We start from the raw sequence: 10235 nt of genomic DNA, 5'->3' as shown, positions 1-10235 counted from the left end.
TTATTCAAATTTTAGTATATTTTAAAAGATGTACACTATATTTATGTTGATATATGCCATTAAATAATTTTAAATCAATATAAAATTGGGTACATAAGATTTATGTAGAAAAGAATTAATGTTTCCCCTTATGATACTTTTGAAAAATAATAAATGATGTAAAATCTTATATTGAATTTGAATTATTGAATTTTAATAATATAATTTTATACACTTTGCAAGAAAATTATAAAATAATGACAGAAGTTTTGGAAATTAAATATTTAAAATTGATCACAAATTAAATAAGCAAATGATTTAATGATACAAATTTCATTACTCCATAATGAATAGTGACCCTTTTGCTGACGAAATAAATATTATTAACGGGCGATAGGTTTAATGACTGGTTTTTTAGTCACTAATTTTATTATATTTTAAATTTATTTTTCCAAAAATAATGTACTTGATAAATTATGTTTTTAATTTCTTTTTTTTTTAAATGAAACCATAGAAGATTTTAGTTTATGTCAAAATATTTTTTTAAAAAATAAAAAGAATAAATTTTCAATATTCATACTACATCTAAATACTTAAATGGATGAATAATTGTATTTAACATTTCCAGGAAAGTTGAAGTTAAAAAAGTATTGTATTTGTAACAAGACAGTGGGTTAAAAAAAAACAAAAAATAAAGTTGTCACTAATACTTATTAAGAAAATATTAAAAAATCATTTATTAAAAATTGGCAAATAAAATTACATTTTTGAGTTCGGATGAACATGTTAACTTTATGATTTTGGGTCATGTATTTATATCCTACATGTATTCGTGTCTAATATTTTATCGATACACATTCATGAATCATCTAATCTAAAAATCAATATATACATGAATCATCTAATCTATAAATCAATAAATCAATAATATTTTCATGATAATAATAATTTATATTCTTTTCATTTTGATAATATTCAATATATGTGATTTTAAGTTGAATTTACATTATAATAATTATGTATTTATCATATTTTAAAAATTTGTATACCTTTTTAATAAACATATATCACTTATATATCATGTTCTATTATTTTTAAAATAAACGTTACATATCATATATGTATCGTACACATATCATATTAGTACAATATTGTTATTTTGATATAATATTTTATATAAGTGAAATATTTTTTTACATTTAGTGTAACAAAAACAATATGATATTTGTATTCATTTATTTGTTGATAATAATAAACTTTCATTATTTATTTTATTAATAAATTATAAATTATCATAACTCATAAATTATCATGAAAAAATTATCAAATATGTACACTATGTCAATCTATTAATATATTTGCGTACTTTTTTCAACCATTATTATTTCACTACTTTAGTTTTATTAATCTTTTGTTCAACAGAAATATAAAATATTAAGATCACAAATTATTTTAATTTGTATATTTAAAGTTTTATAATTATCCATACATTCAAATTAAGTTCATTTGATATTTTTAAATATTATTATACTTTAATTGAGAATGTGTTTTTAAAGAATTTTGAACAAACATTGGCAAGATTCTTTCTTCCTGAATTTTATTTTTTTTGAGTCATTTTATATGTTTCTATAAATTTTATCTGATATTTTATTTTTCTACCTTACTTTAGGTGGATTCTTGTAATTATACGTGGACACTGTTTAGTGTCTACTTGTTTGATTTCCATTTCTATATTACTTTATTAAAAATTTCCTACAAATTCTCTTATTTTACTATTTTTTAGTTTCTGTTATTGGAATATATATTATTTTATTGTTTGTTTCCTTGGTGTTTTCATTGTCATCGATGACTGACAACAACAATCTTACGAGACTTCAAACCTTGCAAATTCAAATCAATACTCTAACAACTTGGATAGAAGAACAATGCAAGTATTAATGGGAAAATCAAGATTGCTTTGAAAAAATACAAAAAAAAAAATGATGGAGTTGTTGCTTAGGAATCAAGGTCGCGGCAATCACGAGACAAACTATTGCAGCAACTCAAGGATAACTTACTCAAAGCTCAGAATTATATGTAGTTACAAGCTGATAAGAGAGGAAAGAAGTTCAGTTGGATATGGGTAATTTGGCATTGATGAAATTATAACCTTATAGGCAACATTCTCTTGCCCTTAGAAAGAATCAGAAGTTGAGAATGAGATTTTTTAGTCCTTTTAAGGTTGTGAAGCCTATTGGTTAGGTTGCATACAAGTTGCAAGTTGGAATTACTTGAATCGACTTGTATACATCCAGTTTTTCATATTTCATTGCTCAATAAGTTTCAGGAAAATCAACAAAAACAATAGTTACCCTTACCACTTACCACAACTGAAATTTACTTTATTATTCAGTCTCAACAAATTCTGGATGCAAGAATCATTATTAAGAATGGTATGGAAGTGCAATAATTGTCCATTCAATGGTAATTATTGGAACCTAATGAAGCTACATGGGAGGATTTATTATTCATTGATCAACATTATTCTCAGAGCAACATTATCCTTAGTTCAACTTTGAGAACAATGTTGATTTCAAAGGAAAAGATATTGTAATAAGTAAAAATGTGAGAAACTCAGGCGAGAGAAAGTTTGTTATGGACAAGGAACACATGGAAGCTGATACAGAGGAAGACGAAAAAGCATGAGACACAAAAAAAAACGTGCTTTAAAAGAATTTTGAACATTGAAAGAAGACATGACGTTAGTAGGATTCTTTCTTCCTTATTCTTCTTTCCTTTTTAGTCATTATCTCTATTTCTGACAATTTCGTCTAACATTTTATTTTTTTTACCTTGCTTCAGGTAGATTCTTATAATTGTACGTGAACATTCTTTAATGTCTATTTGTTTGATTTCCATTTTTTATTACTTTACTAAAAATTTCTTAAAAGCTCTCTTATTACTTTTCGATCTGTTATTGGAATATATACTATTTCCCTGTCTCGTATAACGTTTATAAGATCAAAATATAATTTAAAAGATAACATGACAATATATATGACACTAAGAAATTATATAAAATTCATCTACAACTTGGATAAGTGATCTTTGTATCACAAAAACTTTTATACAATCAAGTTGTAATTCTCGTACATTAATTTAATAAAGGAACATAAAACGAACTTTTTTTAATAAAAATAAAATCTAAAGAAATCAAAATAATTTTTTAACAATTGGACATGAGATCATAATCCAACCACTAATTAATTGTAATAGCATAACCATATCAATATTAAGACCATCCAAACATACATTACATAATTAAAGAATCTACCTTGTTTGGCTAAATAAAAATAAATAAATATATTAGACCAAATTCATTATGCTTTGAAGTTTAAAACGGTATTTAGCCATTGGTATTAAGGGAGAAAGATACTTTCATCCACCACCGAGAGGAAAAACACAGAAGAAAGAAAAAGGAGGATAACAATTACAAAGTTTAATCATATCCTTCTCTACATGTATTCATATGTTTTATTATATTTAAAACTTTTTTTTTATTTTTTATGAATTGGGAGTACAAATATAAATTTTCAGAAACATAAATCAAAATAAAAATGGATTAATATTTGTAGTTATATATTGTGAACGTAACTTCGAACTTAATACTCATTATTTTCTATTTTTTTTCTCTGTTCACAAGTTCATAATCTTTTGTGTCACTACAACAATCTTAAATTTTGTTTCTTTTACTTTTTTTCCCATCCCCTCTTATTGAATTTATTTATAAATTAATAAAATGTTATAGTAATTGCTATAAAGAGTGAAAATTTTGTTTACCCAAAAGTTAGTGGCATCAGTTTATCAATTTTTTATTCTGGAAAGTAACAAAAGAATAATTAAATTGACACAAATCATAGAGGACATTTGATCGGATAATTTTGTAGAGTTAGTATTTTATCGTCGTATCGTCAAATCATAGAGGTCTCCAGATAAAAAACACGATGCTAGTAATGTTATTTTTTTTGTATTATTTTTAAATAAATGACTCAAATAAGATTTGATAAATGAAAAAAAAAACGAGTATAATTTAATATTGACTAAGTAAACCAACAAAAATATTTTAATTATTTTATAAAAAGGGTTTCAACGTAATTAAAAAATTAAATCCTTTTTATTTCAATTATCAAAATACTATGATTGTTTTAATTTGAAAAACATGAAAAAGAAGATAATATCTTTGAATTCATATTGGTGTAAAAAAAAATATATTTTTGTTTATGTTATTCTATTATACGACACACTTACAAAATTAGATATTCATTCATGTTCACTAAAAAAAATATTGTTTTACATTAAAATATTATTATTTGTAATAATATGAGTATATAAGGGTCCAACCATTAAATTCTTTCAAAAAAACAGTATTCTTTTAATATGACAATAATGATAATTTTTTAATATGATTGAATAAACTTATATAAAAGAAACAAGTTTAGAAGAAGAAAAAAAACTGTTTTCATTTATTTTAAAAAGCAACTTGGAGGTATTTTAAAAAATATATATACAATAAAAGAGAACAAAAAGGCTAAAAGAATAACTATTTTATAGTAAAAAACAAATACATACTCATTTACTTATGTAAAATCACTTAAAATTAAATATTTTTCTGTTTTGTTGAGACAATGTGGAAATAAGGCAAGTTTTATCGGATCCATCATAGAATGTGCGGAGAGCTACATCTAAATTTGATGGACAGATTCAAGGCGGATAAACCGCTGCATCAACGGGGGCTCATAGGTTGGGTCATCAATGGAGGGTTTCGTCACTGTGCCAGTGAGATATCGATTTGTTTTGAGCTCCAATACGCATGTCCATTAGTTGGGACCAAAGAGGGTAGTTAGAGTCATCACTTTGTGATTTTGATCAAGAATACCAAATACAGAAGCTGCAACACTTTTTGATTGGGTTTTCTGTCCATCTTCTCCAAACCCTCCTCCCACAATGAGCCAAGGTCAAGATAATGAAATAGAGAAGAGGAATGCCAATGGAACAACCACCAGGCACCAAATTCACCAGTGTCTTGATAAGGAAAGAGCAAGTCAAAGAAAAAAAGAATTAAGAACACAAGATTAAGCAAGAGAAGATTCAAGAAGAAGAAGAAAATTCAAGAACAAGAAGATTCAATAACAAGAAAGCCAAGAAGAAAAATTCAAGAACAAGAGTGGATGGAGAAGAAATTAAAAAAGAAAAAGATTCACGTAAAAAAAAACTTCAAGAAAGAGATGATTCAAGTAAAAGAATTAAAATAATTTAAGAGAAAGAGTTCAATAAGATGATTGATTAAATATTTGAAGAAGAAAAGATTCAAGAAAAGGAATTCAAAAAGAAAATTATTCAAAAGGAAAAGATTCAAGAAGATGAATTCAAAAAATTGCTTCAAAAAGGAAAGATTCAAGAAGAATTCAAGAAGAAAAAGATCTAATAAAAATTCAAGAAAAAAGAAGAGATTTTTAGATGTTGTCGGTGGTCCTGATAGCCATGACGATCGGCCGCTAGTAGACAGTAAAGACAAAGTAGTAAAGGATCAGAAAACCTGCTCTGGTACTATGTTAAACAATTCACAGCGAGTGAAAAGCTGGCTTTTAAACGAGTGAAAAGCTGGCTTGTTGACTCCATGAGTCCCCGTTGATGCAGCGGTTTATCCGCCTTGCTCTGCCCATCAAATTTGGATGTACCTCTCTGCACATTCTACGATGGATCCGATGAAACTTGCCTCTTCAAAATTACCATAAAGTAATTAAAAAAATTACTAAAATAAGATTACTTAATAGAATAAGACGACTTAAACAGCTTGATTAATTATTTTAACTCCTATTGTTTGTTGGAAAGAAAGAATTCTTAAGAATATTTTACTAAGAATATAGTCTTTAGTGACAGACTTTTCCGGCCAATTTGGACTGTCTAACAAATTAAGCTTCGTCCACACGTGCTTATTCAGACTGTATTAAGATTCATTAAGCAATAATTCTTGTGCTTAATCATATATAAATTGAAAAGGAAAAAACAAACACTTATACTAAGGAATGTAATTAACAATCATATAATTGAATCTGAATTCCAGCTCCTAAAGAAAAAAAAAAAAGAAAGAAAGATCTCAGCAATTAAAAACATTCAGTAGTTAACGTTAAGTGTGTATAATAATATATACACAGTTCCTTTCTCTCCGATCCCGATTAACATTTCTCACAGTTTTTTTTTTTTTTTAAATTGAACTGCTTTCTGAAAAGGAAAAAAAGAAACTATTTTGAAAATCGAACCCAACCGTTGAACAAATCAACTGGTGAATCCATTATACTTAATTAGTTTAAAGAAATTGCAAGGACTTTGTGGAAGAACCAATCTAAATCTGTTTAAATAAAAATATTTAGTAATGTGTAGTTTCATTTTTCTCGTAAAAAATAAAAAGATACTAAAATATTTGTTATTTTTTATTCTACATATAAACATATTATAAGTAAAAACTTTTGATATATTATTGAAATCTTGATTTAAGTATTGCACATATTTTATCTTGATTTTTATGCATTTAAAATGCTAAAAATATATATTTATATTATTTAATTATTATTATAACAATGTTTTTAATATTAGTTCATCCCCGATTCTCCATAACGGTTAAATTGAACCAACATTAAAAAAATATATATTATGTACATTACTAAGTGACTATACTCGTGTTCAGCCCAAATCCCACCGGTGATTGGAAAGTTCTTTTATCTAAAAAAATAAACATATGAAATTAAGTAAAGCTGAAAAGCACGTTTGAAAATTGTTAATGTTGTCCAAAGGAACTTTATCACAAATCACCTTGGATTAAAAGGTCACCATTTCTTTTATAATTTTAATTTCTACACATGTAGATTCTTTTATCTCATCATTTAAATCGAAACAGATAAAAAAAGAATCTGTTTTTATTTGTTCGGTTCAGTTTTTTATAATTTTATGTTTTATTCTTAAACTTTGGTTACTTGAATTTATAGAGAAATAATAAATATGTTATTTTTTATCCCAAATATAATCATACATCTTTGCAATCGAACTAAACAATGTACATAATTCCATAATAAATATAAAATAATGTCTACATATCACTTTGGTTCAGTTTTGTTGCACATGCAATAGGCATAGTCTTGGACTGTTATCCCAAAATATGAACAATGTGCAGTGGTAAGGATTCAACCTGTTATTCCAAACCCAATAAGAAGCTCTACACATTGAGTAACTTTTTCGACATAAAAATATCAATGTGTATTAAAAAGTAATACGCATCATTAATTGTATTTCTCTGAATTAAATGCCGTATTTTGGTAATCCATATATCTAACATGTATTTGTTTGCATAATTGTGAAATACGAGTTGTCATCAGAAATTCACAATGTTCTAAATGTAAGGTTGGATTATCTTTCTCATAAGTTTTTTTTTTTGTGAAGAAAAAATTTGTATGGACTTTGTAGTTAATAAGAGTGGTTCACAATATCAAAAATCCATTATTTGGACCCATGACTCTTCGGCCTTATTATTACATTTTCATTTTCAAAAACGATGGATAAAAGGGAAAAATAAAATAAAATCGGAAGCCACTCTATCAGAGCCAGGTTTCGATCCTGGGACCTGTGGGTTATGGGCCCACCACGCTTCCGCTGCGCCACTCTGATTTAATATAAATAATATGCAAACTTTTATATATAGACTAAATAAGTATAAATGTTGTCTTTTTAAGTTCGACAGAGTGGTCCCCTTCCATAGTAGTATAATATAGGTTTTTGTAAAAGATAGTAGGGTTGATGAGGATAGAGAATGAAAAGAGTGAAAGAAGATATGAGTCGTTGAGACAAAGGGTTGTGGGGTGTGCAATGCATAGCTGAGAGAAGAGAGACAGAAGATAAAAAAGAAGTAACAGTCATAATAGTAATGTGTGGTGATCAAAAGTTTGATGCTTTACTTAACTGGACAACGTCTCTTCCTCTTCAATAATACCATTCCAGCTTTTGATTCCTCTCTTTTATTTACTTTTCAGCATTATTTTTTGTGCTCGACTTTCGGGAAAATATTCCTCACGCTAGCTATATTTTTTTCCTACCCAACTTCTGATTCAGCTTGTTTATAGGGTTCATCATTGAAACAACTATCCAATAATGTTTTTTTGTAACACATCATTGCTCTGTTATTTATAAATTGGCATCATTACTTCCTTGAACCTTCAGATTTGCATGTCCTTCACTTCTTTTCTTACAGACAGGAACGTTGTTCCTTCAGAAAGACATTTATTTCTCTCAAATCACAAATGTTTTTTCTCCCCACTCCACGTGGCTTCTTACCAACAAGCTACTCTCCAATCATGCAATGTCAAAATGCTATGTGCCTCTTGTCACCTTTTTCGTTGCTGCTGTTCTCACATTTTTCTAATATTATATCAACCTATCACTAATTGAAACTTGAGGTTTCTAAATAATTATAATATATACTTTACTCTACAAAAGATATGTTCAGAGATGTAATGTAAACCATGTTTTTTTCTGTTTCAAATTCTCAATCACGTTTGCAAAAGTCTCTATTTTTTTTTTCTATAGATCTGATCTAACTTCTTTTTAATAGTATATTCATTATTTAACTTTATTTTCTATTTATTTAATATTATGTCGAGTATTTCCGGGTATAGCCATGATTGAAGGCCGGACTCAGTAGTTTACAGAAAAAATAGTTTAAATACATATCCATATATTTTTTTTAAATTTGTTCATAAATTAATTTTAACTCAGACAAACTTTTTAATACTTATTTTACAAAAAAATTATAAAAAAAATATTTTAATTCATTAATGTTTTGTTTTTATATTGCCTTCATCAATCCTTATCCCCAAACTTATCATGATCTTGGATGAATATGTTGATGGACAAAACTAATTCTTGCCCCACCATTCCTAGTCCCCAATTCTCCCTGTCCTTGAAAACTCTAAACACACAAAAACAAACAACAAAATATAGTTGTATAACCATTTGTCCATTCACAACATTTTCCTTCCTTTCAGGGTTTCAAGAAATTTCTATTATTAGATTTTTTTTTTTACAAAAAAATAAAAATAAAAATCCGACATATATGAAAAAGAAAAAAAAAAAGAGAAACAAATCCCAGACTTTTAGAACATGAACTGCGTTACTATTTTAACTAAGGAAGTATTAGGTACATAAATAGAATGAGAAAAACGAGTCCGTCTTATTCTTTTGTTTTTACTCTTATTTCATGTTTTTTTTTATATTTTAAAATGTATTAAGTATAAAATAAAGTAATACATTTTTTCTAATTTGATTTTCCAAATGCTGCTCAGGTTAAGTGATAGCATGGACTTCCACTTTCTGGCCCTTCCAATGGGCCACAGAGATGGGCTTGACAAGCACCACAGATTGAACATGTGTGCTTGGATGGGCCCATATATTTTCTACCACGCTCATTATTTATTATCGTGGGCTAACTGATGAACACGAGGGCATAGGAAACAGTGACAACCATATTCACAGCTTTGGCAGGGACATCGATTAGGTTTTTTTGGAAAAGATAAATTTGTACAACATAATTATGGAGCTACCTAAGGACCCAGCCCTCTCCCTGCTTCAATAAAGGTACCTTTGACCTAATTTTTTCCCAGTTTAATGGAAAATCAGGGACATAAAATAATATTGAATTTTAAAACTCTACTCTTGTTAAAAAAAATTACCATTACCTAACTAAAATTTACTTGTATATTATTATTGTTATCGAAATGGGATATACACAGTGATTCTAACTAACAAATGCAAAGATTTTAAGAGGCTGATTCTATATTTGAATTTTTGTGACTTTCAACTCCATAAACATAGGTGGACGTATAAATTCTTAAATCAAGGAAGAGTTGGTATATATATATATATATATATATATATATATATATATATATATATATATATATATATATATATATATAATAATAATAATAATAATAATAAATGGGTGTACATGTACGAGAAGTTTGGGGAACCATCTAATTTATCTTGATTTTAATGTCTTGAATTACCAATTTTAATTTTCTTTTAAAAAAAAGTTAAAAGTAAAACAGAGTTATATTATTTTTAAAGAAAAAAAAAATCGCTAAATTTGTCTCCTTGAAATTAGTATCACAAGGTGAAGACCCTTTTACTATGACTAATTTTATAATGTAATATTTATTTATGTGACTGTA

General features: G+C 26.9%; 1 non-coding gene across 1 annotated transcript; it reads right to left on the bottom strand.

Annotated features, from left to right (window-relative positions):
* Positions 1 to 7605: 7605 nt before the first annotated feature.
* On the bottom strand, positions 7606 to 7677 carry TRNAM-CAU. Its single transcript has one exon. It is a non-coding gene; the product is annotated as a tRNA-Met (tRNA).
* Positions 7678 to 10235: the final 2558 nt, after the last annotated feature.

Source organism: Vigna radiata, chromosome 7, assembly GCF_000741045.1.
Source record: "Vigna radiata var. radiata cultivar VC1973A chromosome 7, Vradiata_ver6, whole genome shotgun sequence".
NCBI classification, from domain to species: domain Eukaryota; kingdom Viridiplantae; phylum Streptophyta; class Magnoliopsida; order Fabales; family Fabaceae; genus Vigna; species Vigna radiata.
Note: the sequence above shows the minus strand (reverse complement) of the source record. Positions and strands in the feature narration are given on the sequence as shown.